Raw genomic sequence first — 13,789 nt, forward strand, 5'->3', positions numbered from 1 at the left:
TGATTGACTACTATTCTAACTATCCTGAGATGGCGCTGCTCTCAAGCACCACAGCAAGCAGTGTCATAATGCATGTGAAATCCATCTTCGCCAGACATGGAATTCCCAGGATTGCCGTTAGCGACAATGATCCGTGCTTCAACTGTAAGGAGTGGCAACAGTTTGCAGCACATTATGACTTTCAGCACATCACATCCAGTCCTTTGTATGCTCAGTCAAATGGTAAGGCAGAGAAAGGTGTTCAAGTTCTCAAGCAGCTACTGAAGAAAGCGACAGAAAGCAAGTCTGATCCTTATCTCGCCCAGCTGAGCTACCGAGCCTCACCTTTAGACTGTGGTTCTTCACCTGCTGAACTACTAATGGGTCGCAAGTTGCGCACCACGCTACCCTGCTGTGCAAAAGAACAGCAAAGTGAGGAACTGAGACAGAGACGTCAACTGTTAAAGCTGAAACAGAAATCATACTATGACAAGTCATCCAAAACTCTAAAACCATTGACAAGGGATGATGTTGTCAGGATTGAGGATCCAGATGCATGGAACAGGAAAGCTACAGTTCTTGAGGAAGTAGGACCAAGGTCATACACTGTTAGAACTGAGGAAGGACAGATTCTCAGGAGGAACCGCCGTTCCCTCCTAAAAACACAAGAGACTATTCAAGACCAGATTGATGACAATGCCGCAACTGCATCTTATCATTCACCGCCAGAACAATCTCATGAAGACACATCAGACTTACCCATGTTGAGAAGATCCACACGTGAAGTAAAAAAGCCTGATAGACTTAATCTTTGAGTACAATGTAAAGCTTTGAAAATGTGTTGACTGTTTTGAAAATGTTTATGTTTATAGAGCACTAACAAAAGTGTTACTGATATTATCTTTATTGTTTTCTTGAAAGTTGATTGATATTGATTTTGTTAAACCTCAAAGAAAGGGGGATGTAATGATCAATAACATGTCATTCTATAGTGGACACTAGGTGGAGCCGTAGAGCTGTGTAGAGCTGTATGTATATAAGACTACACTACCCAGCTGTATGTATATTAAGACTACATTACCCATGAGGCACTAGGCTACCCAGAAGGCAGCAGTCAAGATGGATGCCTCTACAGATACTGTACCTAGTCCACATGTGCTCAATAAAGTGTCTAGCAAAAGCTAGCTGTGTTCATAATAAGAATGTCTATTTATTAATGAACATAAGACATGCTTTGGGTGATTTGGGAACAGCCAGCTACGACTCGAACCGTAGAAGGGAACTCAGACAAGTAATCGATCCATCATGGAGAAACTACTCAGACCCGCCTGTCTCGACCTGGACCCGAATTCACTTACAGCCGTTAAGGTATGGAAACACTGATATCGTACTTTTAGCAACTTCCTTGAGGAGTGTGGTGAGAATGTTCCTAACAAGTTATGAATGCTTGCTAATTATGTATCCCTTCATGTATTTGATTATATCAAAGACTGTGTAGACTATGACGCCGCTATCCAAACACTACAGCAGTTTTATGTCAAGACCCCAAATGAAATTTTTGCTCGGCATCTACTGGCCACAACTCGACAACAACCCGGGGAATCACTTGATGAATTCCTTCAGAAACTTCGCAGGCTCAGCAAGGATTGTAATCTTAAAGCTGTTACAGCTGAGCAGTACTAGGAAGAGTTAATTCGTGCTTCCTTTATTAATGGGATTGCGTCTCCCTTACAGGCTGCCTATGACCAGGCATGTTCTCTGGATTTAGCAAAGAGGAATGCAGACACCTATCTTTCACCACGTGCACGGGCTGCTGCTATCACTTTTAGTGACTCTTTTGATAGGCCTCGGGTGGAAGCCCTCACGGATGACGACTCCAACCCGGCTGATGACAACCCTACCCTTGAAACCTACACTGATGATGACCCCGCCCTAGCGGCATCTTGGCAATCTGGAAGGAAGTGTTTCTTCTGTGGAGGTGCGTTCCATTATAGGAAATTTTGTCCTGCTCGTAACGCGACCTGCAATCATTGCAGCAAGAAAGGTCACTTTTCTAAGGTATGCCAGTCAAGAGCCGCGGTTAGTAAGAAAGGTCACTTTTCTAAGGTATACCGGTCGAGAGCTCCTGTTAGTTTTGCAGCTACTATCTATAAAACTGCTCCTCCCCCAAGGACCACTACTAAGGTTACAGCTGTCAAGGGTAAAACTGCCCCTCCTCCCATCACAGCTGTTTTTCCCCAAAGTCTGTCCCATGCAGCCACGAAGGTTTCGGGAAATGGACACATTTTGAGTGCACTAATCGACTCATGCAGCTCTGACAGCTTCATCAGTGAACAGGCTGTCAGTAAGCTAAAACTGCGTATTTACCCTTCGGACAGGGAAATTGCAATGGCTCTGACGACACTGACCACCAATTCTTCCAGCTTTTGTCTTGTCGACCTTATTCTCAATGGCCGCACTTATTTCTCCACCCGGCTCTGGGTGCTCAAGAGCCTATGCAGTGATGTGCTCCTGGGACAGGTTTTCCAGAAACAACACAAAAGACTCACTTTCGAGTTTGGAGGGTCAAAGCCGGAGCTTACTATTTCCAAAGTACCGTTTTGTGCGCTTTCAGCGGCTTCGCTCGACGAGCCCTCCTTGTTTGCCAATCTTTCCCCCTGATGTAAGCCCATAGTCACTAAATCACGATGTTTCAGCCAAGATGATCGATCCTTTATCAAGGCAGAAATCTCTCGCCTTCTAGCTGACGGTATCATTGAGCCATGTTCATCTCCCTGGCGGTCTCAAGTTGTCGTTGTTAAAAATCCTCTGAAGCAACACAAGAAACGTCTTTGCATCGATTACTCGCAAACTATTAACCAGTATACCGACCTGGATGCCTACTCACAACCATGCATCGATGACATGGTCAATAACCTTGCCAACTACAAAGTATTTTCAACTTTTGATTTAAAGAGCGCATATCATCAAGTGCCGTTAAAGGACTCTGACAAGAAGTATACAGCCTTTGAGGCCAATGGTCGGCATTACCAGTTTTGTCGCCTTCCATTTGGGGTCACCAATGAGGTGGCCGTCTTTCAACGGGCAATAGATAGCCTAGTCAAACAGGAGAAATTAACGGACACTTTTCCATATCTGGATAATATCACCATTGCTGGTCATGACCAGAAGGAGCATGATGCCAACCTCCAGAAATTTTTTGATGTTCTCCGTCGTCGCAACTTAACCTTAAATGAGTCCAAATCTGTGAAATCAGTACCATCAGTCAACATCCTTGGCTACTGGGTGGGCAATGGTGTCATCAAACCGGATCCGGAGCGACTTTGTCCGCTTCAGGAGCTCCCTCCCCCTACGAATCTCTGCTCTCTTCGTCGGGCATTCAGCATGTTTGCCTATTATGCGAAATGGATACCCCACTTCTCCGACAAGATCCAGCCCCTGCTTCACGCAAAGTCATTTCCATTAGAGGCAACGGCTATTTCAGCTTTCAACCTCCTCAAGCGACAACTGGAAAAAGCCACGCTTTGTTCCATTGATGAAAATCTTCCTTTCGTGGTCGAGTGCGATGCATCGGATGTGGCAATCTCTGCTACCTTGAATCAAGGTGGTCGACCCGTTGCATTTCTGTCCAGAACTTTGCAGGGTAGTGAGCTCCATTATCCTCCTGTCGAGAAGGAGGCTACGGCTATCAGCGAAGCGGTACGTAAATGGAGTCATTTTCTCACTCGTCGCCATTTCACACTTATAACTGATCAGCGCTCCGTGGCCTTTATGCTGGATAACTGGAAACGCACTAAGATCAAGAATAACAAAATACAACTCTGGAGGATGGAATTGGCCGCCTTTGGATACACCATACATTATCGACCCGGCAAAGAGAATGTGGCCCCGGATACCCTCACACGGGCATTCTGCTCTTCTATGTCAACTTCGACTCTGGCGGACCTTCATACTGTACTGACTTATGCCATCCTGGCATTACCTGTATGTTGCACTTTGTGCGATCTAAAAATCTCCCATTGTCTACGGAAGATGTGAAAAGAACATGCTCCTCCTGTAGAATTTGTATGGAATTAAAACCGCAATTCTTCCGCCCATCAGATGGCTCGCTCATACACGCTATGCAGCGACTCAGCATTGACTTTAAAGGGCCATTGCCTGCCCCAACGCGAAACACCTACTTACTGACTATGGTGGACGAATATTCATGCTTTCCCTTTGCTTTCCCCTGTCCCAATATGCTTACTTCCACAGTGATCAAATGCCTTGATCAAGTCTTTTCCCTTTGCGGTATGGCCAATTTCATCTACTCTGATCGGGGTCCTCCTTCATGTCAAGCAAACTCAAAAGTTATCTCTCCCAATGGGGAATCGCCACAAGTAAAACAACACCGTACCATCCCATCGGTAACGGACAGGTTGAGAGATACAACACTATCATTTGGAATGCTGTTCGTCTTGAGCTGAGGTCGCGCAACCTACCAGACCAGCAGTGGAAAACTATGCTCCCTGATGTGTTGCATTCCATCACGTCTCTTCTTTCTACGTCTACCAATGTCACACCTCATGAGCGATTCTTCAGCTTCCAACGTCGCTCCACCCATGGGACGTCTCTACCGTCATAGTTGGCAGCTCCCGGCCCCATGCTGCTCCGAAGATTCGTCTGATCATCTAAAACCGATCCTCTCGTCGACGACATAGAACTCACGGACGTCAACCCCATGTACACGTACGTGCGGTACCCTGATGGCCGGGAGTCCACCATTTCGTTCCGGGACCTGGCTCCCTGTCCGGCCGGTTCCACAGACCCAACCGATAGAGGGACCCACGGGGATGATGCCGACACTCTGTGGCATCGAGAGATCTGCCAGCTGCCCCACCGGATCCACTCGGGGAGCCGAGCGCTCCCCATGGGATGGCCACCCGAGGCCAGGACGCTGATCAATCCCCAGCTATCCAACAGGATGAAGCCAGTTCTGCGCCTGTGGGGACCTGCACCCGGAGTCACGATCTCCCCAGCCTCCCTCGGGTCGAGCAGAGCAACATGGGCCCTGTCGATCCACCGGTATAGATCAAGCGGCGCAGGGACCAAGATACGGTCCGGGGTGACGTGCCTTCTAGCCATAAACAAAAATCTAAAAGACTGTGGCTATTTGTGGTCCGCCTGATCCGCTAAGAGGAAGTCGTCGGACTTCCAAATCTTTTAGGCAGGAAGAATGTTATAAATCTCATCATTCATCAAGAAACTACTCATGAAATAACGCTGGACAGCCAGCTGGTGGTGCCGTCCAAGGAGTATAAATACTCGGGCGTCGGCCCCAGCTTGCCAGGGACATTTTGTAAGACAAGGAACTAGTGAAGTACAACTAGACCTCCATGTTCTGAAACAAGTTGATTAAAGCCTTGCTTTATGCTCAAACCAAGTGCGTAGTGAGTTTTATTACGTCACTATTCATATATGGAGTTGTATTGTGGTCATGGCGTGCATGGCCATGAGTGCAATAAAGTATGCCTGCACTTGTGGGAATCTGACCACCCAGTAGAAGTGGAGGGCTTTCTCCAAAAGGAAAATTGATGAAATCACCAACTCTGGCAAACAATGCATCAATGACCTGCTTGTGATTGGAGTGCATCGCTGCAATTCCTGTTTGATAAAAAGTGTAAAGAAATTAGCTTCACTAATAATTTATTTTTTGTGTCTGAATTAGTAACACTGAGACAAACTAACAAATTACTTATTGTTTAGTCTTTGGCAAAAACAACCTCCATTAACACATTAACCACCTTTTCTATCGGTACTTTTTTTTAAACTTGTGTGAACACACTTTGCTTTAAAACCTAAGAGTTAAAAATAACCTCTTCCCCCAAATCCCTCCTATATAACATTTTTCAAAAAGGTCCTGAAATGTGACAGTGCATTACTAATACTTCCCCTTGGTGACAATGTATGACTGATGTGCTCTATAACGTAATCTAGTGCTTCTCCTATATGTTTCCCCAGTGCCAGGAATACATGCTGATAGGCTGCTGTGTGTCCTGAGAGGCTCCTGGGATTGAGGCAACCATCGCACTCGGAATACAGGGACCTGAGAGGGCTCAGCTATAGGCTTTGCCCCATCTACAACTGCGGGGTAGTCAGCCCTTGCCCGTTTTTTGATGTATGTACAATTATTGTAGAGGGGGAAGTGAGAGAATTGGGATGCGTTGTCATACTGAGGCACAGTTCCTAATGATCTGCATGGCAACAGACCAGATGACAGCAATGAGATTGCTGAAGTCCCCATCTATAGCTCTTTCCATGGTAGTCCTAAACTATCCAATGAAGAAGAGAGAGCTTGTTGCATACTGGGGCCTTTGGCCCTTTAACACAGCAGTCTGAACATTCATGAGAAATGCTGTAACTGGCCTTAAGGTCTCATTAATAGGGGCGCCACTATAGAAGTCCCAGGAGTTGCTATTCACACTCCATGGTGGACGGCGCACAGCACAGATGTGGGTAGTGGATTCCTCCCAATTAACTATCATTTGTTGAAGGTTGCTTTGTGTGATGAAATTTGTTTGTCTTGATCCTGTATTCATTTTGCACTCATGTATATTACCCTCCCCCAATGTGTATAGTTTCACTTCCTCTTTCCCGACTAACCTGGGAGGTTCCAGGTCTTGGCTCTTGGCTCCGCCCCTGACTTCTCTTACATAAAGATCCCAGGATCTGTATGACTCATTCCTGTGAACCAGTCGGCGTGTTGAGATGTTAGCTCTGATCTTAGTGATTAAAAGCCAACTTGTTTAAGTCTATAACTTCTAGTTTTGTGGTTATTGAAGGCCCATCAATTTTATTCACTAACGAATACTAGGATGGATCGACTCCTAAAACCAGAGCGTCTGGACTTGGATCCACATTCTGCTGAAGCATCAAATCAATTTGGACACTGGCTCAAATGCTTCAAACTCTTCGCGGGGGCCTCATCCGCTAGCGAGGCAGATAAACTGAGTCTACTGACGACTCGCGTAAGTCATCGGATTTATTCGTTCATCCGGGACGCCACCTCTTACACGGAGGCCATCACTATCCTGAAGGCCCAATACCAGAGGCCGGTAAACGAAGTGTACGCCAAACATCTGGCTACACGCAGGCAGCGACCAGAGGAATCAATGGACGATTTCTTACAGGGCCTAAAGGACCTGGTCCGGGACTGTAACTGCAAGGCCGTGACGGCCAACGCGTACTCTGACGAATTGGTCCGCGATTCCTTCATCACGGGCCTCAAATCGAATTATATCCGGCAGAGACTGCTGGAGAAGGAGGTCCTGGACTTAAAAAAGGCAGTGGCCACTGCGCGATCGCTGGACGTGGCCCAGAGAAACTCTGACTCTTATTCTTCCGGCCATGCGGCCCTCACCGCCTCGTGCGCGCCGAGGGGGCCGCCATCTTAGAATCAGCCATCTTCCTCATCCAGGTCTCAGACCAGCTCTACGCCGCCGGAGTCCCCACACAGAAGTTCACCCAGGAGTCCTACTACAGCGGCAATGTCTCGAGGCCCGAAATGCTACTTCTGCGGCCAGGCCAAGCACCCCAGACAACGATGCCCAGCGAAGGACGCTACATGCTTCAAATGTAAGAAAAAGGGGCATTTTAGCAAAGTCTGCAGGGGGAATCCGATTTCCAACTCCGTCACCACCTCGTGCGTGCTGTGCGGGCCACCATCTTGGGATCCGCCATCTTTTCCCGACTCAACGGCCGCCCAGGGCCCAACAGTGGCTTCGATCACGGTGGATCAATCCAGGCCACACCCGTTGACAAAATCCATGATGGACATACAGGTAAACGGGAATTTAACGAAATGTTTAATTGACTGTGGGAGTACCGAGAGTTTTATCCACCCTAGCCTGGTACGGCAGCACTCATTAACGGTAACCCCTACACGGAGCAGAATTGCTATGGCTGCTAAGCCCCACACTTCGGACATTTTGGGCTACTGTGTGGTAACACTGACTGTAAAAGGCACGGACTACAAGGATTTTAAACTCCTTGTGATGCCAGAACTCTGTGTTAATGTAATCTTGGGCCTGGACTTCCAGTGCCACCACGAAAGTGTCACGCCAGCATATGGCGGGTCCCAGCCGCCACTCACAGTCTGTGGCCTATCAACCCGCCCTCTTTATTCGCTAATCTCGCTCCGAACTGTGGCCTAGAAATTCAGTTGCGTGCGCCTGCCGTTAGCGCCTTAGGAGGAGTAGATCTCGAGCGCTAGGCACTTAGCGGCCGGGCGCAGGGTGATCTGCGCCTACGCCCAACTTCAGTAGACATTTAGCGCCGGCGCAAAGTGTTTGCGCGTGCTCAGCTGCGCGCGCAGCTTATGACGTCATTTCGTCGTGCAACGCCCTTTGTGCGCCCCAAACCGGAACTTCAGTCGCGCCCGCCCAATGTGGGCGTGGCGGTGCTAAGAACTGTGAAGTGGAACGCAGCAGAGGCCCTGCGGGCCTCGGGGAGTGCTAATTAAAGGGCACTTACACTGAACTATAAAGGCCAGCCATTTTGCTGCAATGACTTTTGTGCAATGGATTTCTGGACAGAGACCAAGGAAGAGACCTTACTGATTTGGCCCAACATAGGAGAGGTATTTTTGGCTTCTGGCCAGAGCTTGGAAATTTGCCTCATTGTGATTTCATTGTTTGCAAGTATATTATGGGGGCTGCATGGGGTTCCAACCCTCAGTTCCAGCATTATGTGCGAAGGGCTCGCAGACGCTGTGTGAGAGGGGCAGCCATGCCTAGACGCAGAGGGGGCATCAGGCGTCGGCAACGTAGGCCTTACCCACTCAGGGAATACCGCCAGCAGGTGTCCTATCTCACCATGACTGCCGCGCAGTGTGTTAAGAGGCTGCGCTTCAGAAGGGAGGTGGTTGCAGAGATCTGCCAGCTGCTTCACAGAGATCTGCGTCCACAGCTGATGTGCAGGACGTCTCTGTCGGTGGAAGCGAAGGTCACGGTGGCTCTGAACTTTTATGCAAGCGGCTCCTTCCAAGCCGCTGCTGGGGACATAGCTAACATATCCCAGTTCGCCGTGCATCGCTGCATCCGGCAGGTCACCGATGCCCTTTTCACAAGGAGACACCAATTCATCTCCTTCCCCATGACCCTGGAGAGGCAGGAGCAGCGTGCAGTCAGATTTGCGAGGATCGCGGACTTCCCCATGGTGCAGGGCGCCATTGACTGCACGCATGTGGCTTTGCGGGCACCTATCGACAATGCCGAGGATTACCGCAACCGGAAGGGCTACCATTCCCTCAATGTACAGCTGGTGTGTGACAACAGGCAGCGCATCCTAGCTGTCAATGCCCGCTTTCCAGGCAGCAGCCACGATGCATTTATCCTGCGCCAGACTACTGTGGCTGACATGTTCCAGGCACAGCCTCCCCCAAGAGGATGGCTTATCGGGGACAAAGGCTATCCTTTGTGTACATGGCTCATGACCCCGCTCCGCGCGCCCAGGACCCCTGCTGAGGAGGCATACAACGAAAGCCATCAAGCCACAAGGAACATCATAGAGCAAACGATTGGCGTCCTCAAGCAACGGTTCCGCTGCCTGGATCGCTCCGGCGGATCTCTGCAGTATTCGTCGGATAGAGTCTCCCAGTTCGTCGTCGTTTGCTGCATGCTGCACAACCTGGCTATCCGCAGGACTCGGGCACTGCCACCTCACGTTGGACCACCACCTCAGGAGGAGGAGCAGGAGGACCATGAGGAGGAGGAGGAGGAGGGGGAGGAGTACCAGCCCAGGAGGGAGCCACAAGGTCCAAGGGCCGTCCGTCGGCAGCTTATTGAACGACACTTCTAGGCCCCCTGTCAGGGAATGGCTTGTGGCAATGAAGGGACATGAATGCAGCCGCTCCGCAAGCCCTCAGCCGGTTAACGCAACAACCACTTCAAACATCAAACATGGACAAGCTGAATAAAGAAAAAGCTTTATTGAACAAACTCAGGGCCCTTCCCACATGAAACCCAAAAACAGACAACACCCCCAAAAAACAGTCAAACACATGACTCACTCCCACAACCTGGGAAGGAATAACAAAACTTTTCCATCCAAATGGCCTTCATCCTCGGCCTTACCAAAACAACCCCCCCCATAGACAACACAACCACCCCCATATAAAAAAACATTTGGCAACACACTCTACTTTGTGTGCCGAGAGGGCGAGTCCTTGTCCAGCCTTTTCCGGCCCCTAGCCGACCTGCTGCTCCGCCTCAACCTGGGCCCTGTGGGTGCTGCAAGGCTGGGGGAAGGCTCCTGAGGGGCACATTGCGTGACGGCAGATGCCCTTGGGGGTCGGCCTAGACGAGCTCTGGCCCTCGAGGGGCCGGCTGCTGACTGCTGCAGCTGTGGCTGGGCAGCATCAGTCTCTCCAGCAGCTCGTGGCAGCTTCGCTGGGGGAGTGGCAGTGGCGGCTGCAGCAATGGGGGCAAGCTGGCTGATGCCAGGCGCTTGCTGCTCGCCTGAGACACTGGCACTCGGCCGGGCTGGCACTGCAGCAAGCGCAGCAATCTGCTGAAGGCCAGACCGCTGTGCTGCTGCAGCGCGGCGGGTGCCCTGGCGATGCCTGCCTGACACAGCGAGTGTGGCAGCAGTGAGTGCCCGTACTGCCCTGGTCTGTGCCCGCATCAGACCAGCCAGTGACTGCACGGCACCACTGATCAACTGGCCACTCGCTGCCTGTGCTGCCCTGAATTCGGCCCGACTCGCGTCCTGTGCTGCCCTCAATTCGGCCCGACTCGCGTCCTGTGCTGCCCCGAATTGTTCGAGACCCCTGGCCTGTGCTGCCCCGAGTTGTTCGAAACCCCTGGCCTGTGAGGCCCCGAAATCGGACACACTATGAGCCAGGGACTCGATGGCCTCAGGCAACCGTGCCACAACCCCCATGAACTCGGTGTGCCGGCGATCCGAGCCCGCGGACATTTGATCGAGGAGGCGCACCTCCTGGGCGAGGACCGTCTCCGGACTGGAGGCCGGACTCTCCCTCTGGGGAGAAGGCCGCCGAGCTGGCCGACCCTTCCCGCGTGGCTGGACGCCACTGGGCCCAGCAACTACACTCCCCTGCAACACTTCCCCCCTCTGGGGAGAAGGCCGCCGAGCTGCCCGACCCTTCCCGCGTGGCTGGACGCCACTGGGCACAGGAGCTACACTCCCCTGCAACACTTCCCCCCTCTGGGGAGAAGGCAGCCGAGCTGCCCGACCCTTCCCGTGTGGCTGGACGCCACTGGGCACAGGAGCTACACTCCCCTGCAACACTTCCCCCCTCTGGGGAGAAGGCCGCCGAGCTGCCCGACCCTTCCCGCGTGGCTCGACGCCACTGGGCACAGGAGCTACACCCCCCTGCAACACTTCCCCCTGGCTCTCCTCCAGGGAAGACGTGTCCCCTCCATTGCCATCCCCTGGCGCGGATGAGGGTTCCCCCGATGGGCCGCCTTCCTCTTGCTCCTCCTCGTCCTCCTCTTCCGAGGGACTGTCACTGGCAGCTTCAGGGACCTCCTCCTCACCAGCTGAAAGCAGGAAGGCACAAGAGTAGCTTTAGAGTGAGGACAGGGCGTCAGCGAGGGAGGCATGCGTGGTGGCATTCAGCACATTGGTCGGACAGTGGCAAAGGATGTAGATCTGAAGCGCAAGGGGAACGAGAGAGGTCCAAAATGTCATGTCCTTACCAATGGGGCCCAGCACAGGGTCGGCATCTCCACATGCAACGGGGCCAATCAGCCGGCCACCCATGAGTCGACCCACGCGCTCCTCCAGGTCACTGAGCTGCTGGAACTGGGGACGGCCTCCCCCGGTGACAGTCCGGCTCCTCAGATTCTGGGCCAGCTTGGCCTGCAAGAGAAAGGACGGCCTCTAAGTACAGTGTGGTGCCCTGTTGTTGTGTGCACTGCCTCCCATGGTCGAATAGCTTGGCCAGTGTGGTGCCCTGTTGCTGTATGCACTGCCTCCCATGGTCGAATAGCTTGGCCAGTGTGGTGCCCTGTTGCTGTATGCACTGCCTCCCATGGTCGAATAGCTTGGCCAGTGTGGTGCCCTGTTGCTGTATGTACTGACTCCCATGGTCGAATAGCTTGGCCAGTGTGGTGCCCTGTTGCTGTATACACTGCCTCCCATGGTCGAATAGCTTGGCCAGTGTGGTGCCCTGTTGCTGTATGCACTGCCTCCCATGGTCGAATAGCTTGGCCAATGTGTAAAGTGCAGAAAGTGCAATTGATGTTCATGCCAGTGCCATAGCTGCTGGATGAGGGCTGGCCATTAGGGCTTTGAGGTCCCTTTGCCCATAATGTGAGGTGCACATGCAAGGATGAGGAGGACACTGGAAAGGGTACTCACCCTGACAATCCGAGTGAGGTCGTTAAACTTTTTCCGGCATTGGACACCAGTCCTGGGGACATCGCAGGTGGCTGTGACCCTCTGGGCGATATCCCTCCAGGCTCTCCTGTACACCCTGGTGGCAGGCTTCTTGCCACTGTCTGGGAACAAGATATGGCGTCTCCTCTCCAAAGCCCTAACCAGCACCTTTAAATCATGGGCAGAGAAGCGCTGCGCTCGCTCACGGGCCCTCTGCATCCTTCCTGGCGCTATTTCTCTCCAGCAGCAGTGTTTAGGCCTAGCTGGAGGGCTGCAGTATCCAGGGCGTGGCAGCAGACCAAGTCGACCCTTCCCCCTTTAAGAGCTGGCCGGCGCCAGGTTGTCTGCTGTCAATCAAGAAATGACCGCACCTGCGCTGCGCCCGGCCTCGGCGGTATCAGTCTGCACCGCCGGCTTAGCGCCTAAAGATAGCTGTGCATCGCCAGTTTTAGCGCTCGAGCAAACTCCTTGGCCAAAGCTACTGAATATCGGTGAAGTGGCCTCCACTTTGCGCCGGGCGCAAACTTTAGCGGCTGCCCGACTTTACCGCCCCAAAAGTGGCTATACTGAATTTCTAGGCCTGTAGGCCCATAGCGACCAAAAGTAGACGGTACAGTCTGGAAGACAGACACTTTATCAAGGCGGAAGTGGACAGACTCCTGCGGGAAGGCATTATTGAATGCAGTACCAGCCCGTGGCGTGCCCAAGTAGTCATAGGATGGTAATTGACTACAGCCAGACTGTTACTATTTATACCCAGCTGGACGCCTACCCTTTACCCCGCATATCAGAAATGGTCAACCAGATTGCGGAGTACCGAGTCTTCTCGACTATCGACCTCAAATCCGCGTATCACCAGCTCCGCATTAGAACGGAGGACTGCCCATACACCGCCTTCGAGGCGAACGGGTGCCTCTACCATTTTCTCAGAGTGCCCTTCGGGGTAACAAATGGGGTCTCGGTCTTCCAACGTGAGATGGACCGCATGGTTGACGAGAATAAACTACAAGCTACCTACCCCTATCTGGACAATGTCACTATCTGCGGGCACAACCAGCAAGACCACGATCTAAATCTTGCGAGATTTTTAAAAACTGCCCTAAAGCTGAATCTAACCTACAACGAAGACAAATGTGTCTTCAACACAACCCGTCTCTGTATCCTCGGCTGTGTGGTGGAAGATGGGGTAATTGGACCGGACCCTGACTGATTACGCCCCCTAAAGGAACTGCCCCTGCCACACAATCCCAAAGCTTTAAAAAGATGCCTGGGATTTTTTTCGTATTATGCCCAATGGGTGCCCAATTACTCTGATAAGGCCCGACCCCTCATTAAATCGACGTCCTTCCCACTATCAGCTGAAGCTCGGGAGGCTTTCACCAGTATTAAACAGGACATTGAAAGGGCTGCAGTGTTTGCAGTGGACGAA

This window comes from Somniosus microcephalus, chromosome 6 (assembly GCF_052327205.1).
Source record: "Somniosus microcephalus isolate GS21.2 chromosome 6, FLI_Smic_1.0, whole genome shotgun sequence".
Classification (NCBI taxonomy): domain Eukaryota; kingdom Metazoa; phylum Chordata; class Chondrichthyes; order Squaliformes; family Somniosidae; genus Somniosus; species Somniosus microcephalus.